The sequence below is a fragment of the Pongo abelii genome, chromosome 19, assembly GCF_028885655.2.
Source record: "Pongo abelii isolate AG06213 chromosome 19, NHGRI_mPonAbe1-v2.0_pri, whole genome shotgun sequence".
In the NCBI taxonomy this organism is placed as follows: Eukaryota; Metazoa; Chordata; class Mammalia; order Primates; family Hominidae; genus Pongo; species Pongo abelii.
In genome coordinates this window covers 97,391,912-97,397,947 of record NC_072004.2, presented here as the reverse complement: position 1 = coordinate 97,397,947, position 6,036 = coordinate 97,391,912, and positions in this window count along the sequence as shown.

The following is a 6,036-nucleotide window of genomic DNA, read 5'->3' as shown; positions in this document are numbered from 1 at the left end:
GATCACTTGAGCCCAGGAGGTCAAGGCTGCAGTAAAGACATTGTGCACCTTCGCCACTAAATACTTCAGTTTTTCTATTTCCTAAGAATAAGGCCAGTCTCAGCCAGGTGCAGTGGCTCATGCCTGTAATCCCAGCATTTTGGGAGACCAAGGCGGGTGGATCACCTGAGGTCAAGAGTTCAAAACCAGCCTGGCCAACATGGTGAAACCCTATCTCTACAAAAAATACAAAAAGTAGCCGGGCGTGACAGCAGGTGCCTGTAATTCCAGCTACTTGGGAGGCTGAGGTGGGAGAATTGCTTGATCCTGGGAGGTGGAGGTTACAGTGAGCCAAGATCACGCCATTGCACTCCAGCCTTGGCGACAGAGTAAGACTCAGTCTCAAAAAAAAAAAAAAAAAAGGCCAGTCTCTTATATAGCCACCATAATTTCATACAAAATTGGGAAATCTAATGTTGGTATCATACCCTGAGTTAATCCACAGTTAATTGTCCAAGTGCGGACATCTTTCCTGCATCCTTTTGGCATTTCCATTATTCTTTGGGCACCTCCTCTCTGCCCAAGCCCTGAAGTCAGCCATTTTTCAGAGAAACCCCAATCCCTTTTACAAGGAAATGGGATTTAGAGACCAAGTTCTGGCTGCTGAGTGTGCTCATGGCTACTGGGGTGTCACTGCTTTCTGGGCCCTCTCAGGGGACACAATTAATGTGATAAATTCATCTGAATATTTCTAAGCCACACCTCAGCCTTCTCCCCCTTCTTCCCTCATTCCATATTTGTATTTGGTTGAATTCTATTAAATTGCCCTAGTTAACCTTTTTTTCTTCTTCTTTTTTTTTTTTTTTTTTTTTTGAGACGGAGTCTCACTCTGTCACCCAGGCTGGAGTGCAGTGGCGCAATCTCAGCTCACTGCAAGCTCCGCCTCCCAGGTTCACACCATTCTCCTGCCTCGGCCTCCTGAGTAGCTGGGACTACAGGCGCCGGCCACCACGCCTGGCTAATTTTTTTAATATTTTTAGTAGAGACAGGGTTTCACCATGTTAGCCAGGATGGTCTCAATCTCTTGACCTTGTGATCCGCCTGCCTTGGCCTCCCAAAGTGCTGGGATTACAGGCGTGAGCCACCGCACCCAGACTTTTTTTGTTTTGTTTTTGATACAGAGTCTCGCTCTATTGCCCAGGCTGGAATACAGTGGCACGATTTTGGCTCAATGCAACCCCCATCTTCTGGGATCAAGCGATTCTCCTTCCTCAGCCTCCTGAATAGCTTGGATTACAGGCGCCTGCCACCATGAGCAGTTAATCTTTGTATTTTTAGTAGCAATGGGGTTTTGCTATGTTGGCCAGGCTGGTCTTAAACTCCAGACCTCAGGTGATCCTCCCACCTCGGCCTCTCAAAGTACTGGGATTATAGATAGGCATGAGCCACTGCCCCCAGCCGATCATTTTTGATCTACAAAAAAATGACAAAACCTATATGGTTCAACCTAATACCTCCTTTGTCCACAGTGAGAACCCTAATTGTCAGTAAATCAGTATATTTATTCATTTGCTTTGTTCTAAAATGCCCTCCAAATAGTTTCAGAGGTACTGCGGCAATCTTGCTATTAACGACAGATCTACTGTGGAAATTTCAAGATGCCTTTGTAGCTATTTTTGTCCTTTAGAGTATGTCCCATTAGAGAAACATAGAGTATTGTGTTCAAAAGTTATTTGAATTAATTTGCTTTTCTGTGTTAGGTTAGGTTAGTGTATTATAGGGTTCTCCAGAGAAACAGAACCAATAGGATATGCACAGATATATACAAGAGACCAGCCTGGCCAACATGGGGAAACCTCATCTCCGCTGAAAACACAAAAAATAGCTGGGTGTGGTGCCGCACACCTATAGTCGCAGCTACTTGGGAGGCTGAGGCAGGAGAATCACTTGAACCCAAGAGGCGGACGTTGCAGTGAGCTGAGATCACACCACTGTATTCCAGCCTAGGTGACAGAGTGAGACTCCATCTCGAAAAAAAAAGAGGAAATGTATTATGGGAATTGGCTCAAATGATTATGGAGGCTGAGAAAGAAGTCCCATGGTCGGTTTTCTGCAAGCTTGAGACAGGAAAACCAGTGTATAACTGAATACTCAAACCAGTGTATAACTCAATACCCAAAACCAGTGTATAACTCAATACATTGGTTTATAATATAATTACAATATAATTTAATTCAATCCAAGTCTGCAGGTCTGAGAACCAGGGGAGCAAGAGGTGTAACTCCCATCCTGAAGCCCCAGAAGTGTAGGATGGGCTGCTGGTGTAAGTCCTGGAGTCCAAAAGCCTGAGAAGCAGGTTGCCCTTCTCCAGTGTCCAAGGGCAGGAGGATGGATGTCCCAGCTCAAGAAGAGAGAATGTGTCCTTCTTCCACCTTTTTGTTCTATTTGGGCCCTCGGATTGGATGATTCCTGCCTGCTGTGGTGAGGGTGGATCTTCTTTACTTGGGCCACTGATCCAAATGCTAATTTCTTCCGGAAACATCCTTGCAGACATACCCAGCCATGAGGTTTTACCAACTCTCTGGGTATCCCTTAGCCTGGTCAAGTTGACACATACAATTAACCATTATAGGTAGGTTAGGTCCGTTTAACAATTTGATGCATGGTTAGGTGATGTTTATTTGTTTTGTTTTTCACTAAATTTGGGGTTTTTTTCATCCTTTTTTATAGTGCTATATTTTCATTGTTCAAAAGGTTTATTTGATTCAGGTGGGGTGCGGTGACTCACGCCTGTAATCCCAGCACTTTGGAAGGCCAAAACGGGTGGATCACCTGAGGTCAGGAGTTCAAGACCAGCCTGGCCAACATGATGAAACACCACCTCTACTAAAAATACAAAAATTAGCTGGGTGTGGTGGTGTGTGCCTGTCATCTCAACTACTCCGGAGGCTGAGGCAGGAGAATCTCTTGAATCCGTGAGGTGGAGGTTGCAGTGAGCCGAGATGGTGCCACTGCACTCGCACTCCAGCCTGGGCGACAGAGCAAGACTCCATCTCAGAAAAAAAAAAAAAAGAATCTACATATGTGCCCACCTGGCACCTGACACAGGAGTTTGCTCAACTTTGCAAAAAGAAAAATAAGCAGGCTACCCTAGAAGTTAATGAAAATGGTTTTCTTGGCCGGGCACAGTGGTTCACACCTGTAATCCCAGCACTTTGGGAGGCCAAGACGGGCGGATCACAAGGTCAGGAGTTCGAGACCATCCGGACCAACATGGCGAAACCCCGTATACTAAAAATACAAAAATTGGCCTGGCGTGGTGGTGCACACCTATAATCCCAGTTACTGAGGAGGCTGACACAGGAGAATTGCTTGAACCCAGGAGGCAGAGGTTGCAGTGAGCCGAGATAGCACCACTGCACTCCAGCCTGGGCAACAGAGCGAGACTCCGTCTCAAAAAAAAAAAAAAAATTGGCTGGGCGTGGTGGCTTATGCCTGTAATCCCAGCACTCTGGGAGTCTGACGTGGGTGGATCACAAGGTCAGGAGATTGCGACCATCCTGGCTAACACGGTGAAAGCCCGTCTCTACTAAAAAAAATACAAAAAAATTAGCTGGGTGTGGTGGCAGGTGCCTGTAGTCCCAGCTACTCAGGAGGCTGAGGCAGAAGAATGGTGTGAACCCAGGAGGCGGAGCCTGCAGTGAGCAGAGATCGAGCCACTGCACTCCAGCCTGGGCAACTGAGCAAGACTCTGTCTCAAAAAAAGAAAAAAAAAAAAGTAGCCAGGCGTGGTGGCGTGTGCCTGTAGTCCCAGCTACTCAGGAGGCTGAGGCCAGAGTTTGAGGTTGCAGTGAGCTGTGGTCACTACACTGCACTCCAGGCTGGGCAACAGAGTGAGACTCCATCTCTAAAAAGAGAAAAAAAAGAAAATGTTTTTCTATGAGGATGAGTGGGAGACGAAACAGGTCAGGCCATGTCTTTATACTTTGGAATCAAATATATATATGTGTATATATATATATATGTATATATATGTGTATATATATATGTATATATATGTGTATATATATGTATATATATGTGTATATATATGTATATATGTGTGTATATATATGTATATATGTGTGTATATATATGTATATATGTGTGTGTGTATATATGTATATATGTGTGTGTGTATATATGTATATATGTGTGTGTGTATATATGTATATATGTGTGTGTATATATGTATATATGTGTGTGTGTATATATGTATATATGTGTGTGTATATATGTATATATGTGTATATATACACATATATGTGTATATATGTGTATATATGTGTATATATACACACGTATATGTGTATATATGTGTATATATACACACGTATATGTGTATATATGTGTATATATACACACGTATATGTGTATATATGTGTATATATACACACGTATATGTGTATATATGTGTATATATACACACGTATATGTGTATATACATACACACGTATATATGTATATACGTGTGTATATATATATACACATATACGTGTGTATATATATATATACATATATATGTGTGTATATATATATACATATATATATATTTTTTTTTTGACTGAGTCTGACTCTGTTGCCCAGACTGGAGTGCACTGGCGTGATCACGGCTCACCACAACCTCCACCTCCCGGGTTCAAGGGATCCGCCGACCTCAGCCTCCCAAAGTGCTGGAATTACCGGTGTGAGCCACCATGCCCAGCCAGGTGTAGATTCTTAACCTGCCTTCCTCCTTATACAACAGGTGACCACAGGATATCAGAGTCTCTTTTGCTGTCATCACTGCAGCCCACCCACGTTTTCAAAGATTTACGCGTGACCCCACTCTGCGGCCACCTGTGACTCCACTCTTCTCCAGCATGCACTGAGTCAGAAGCACAAAGTGCTCATGGCCGGACGTTGCACAGGAGGTCACAGTGTCCAGGCGTGGAATGGTCCAGGCACCAGGTCCAGCCCCCTACCTGCACCGAACTGAACTTTGACCTGGTCTGTGCTGGCCTCCAACATAGAGCCTCGCCTGCCCAGGCCTCGGATCCTCACCTGTAGCACCCGCCAGGCAGGTGAGTGGACCCTGACTTGGCACAGGAAGGCCAAGAGGTCATTGCAGGCAGGGAGTCCCCGGTGGGCCGCAGGAAGCCTGAGCTGGGCCGGAAGATGAGTTTGGGTTCCTCCCCACAGGCTGCACAAAGTCAATCCCAGGGCTGGCCCAGGCCCCTGCCAGGCCCACTGAATGCCCAGCACAGGGGCTGTCTTCTGCCTGGCTTTCCTGTCTTCCCTTCCCCTGTCACCGTGTCAGGGAGCTCCTTGAACAGCTACTTTTCAGCATCTGCCTCCTCCAGAAGACAAGCCCTGCAAAGGCGCACCTGCCATCCCCGCCCCATGTCCCCGTGCCTGGGACAGGGCTCAGGCAAATGAATTAGAGGTGGTCAGGGAAGCTTCCTGTGGCTCGTGGAGCTGCCTCACTCCCGGCCTCATTCAGTGGCCTCCAGGCAGGATAGACACCTGGGCAGGTTCACAATCCCACCTCAGGGCCAGGCAGGGTGGCACGTGGCTGTAATCCCAGCATCTGGGGTGGCTAAGGGGGAGGATCACATGAGCCCAAGAGTTCAAGACCAGCCTGGGCAACATAGTGAGACCCCATCTCTACAAAAAAATTAAAAAGTAACCGACTGCGGTGGTGCAGGCCTGTAGTCCAAGGTACTCAGGAGGCTGAGGCAGGAGGATCACCTGAGCCCGGGAGTTCAGAGCTACAGTGAGCCGTGATCGCACCACTGCAGTCCAGCCTGGCAACATAGAGTGAGACCTTGTCTCTAAAAATAATAATAATAAAAGAATCGCAGCTCATACATAAATGTGCGAGAGGCCTCACACTATTTATTTCATTAAACGAATCTAGTGTCTACGTTGCTGCTGTCTGGCCACTTGTTGCTCAGCCTCAGTTCTGAGGACGGCATAGTGCTGGTTCTTGTTCTCGGTCCCCACCCCTCTCCGGTTTAACTAGTTGTTGTTGTTGTT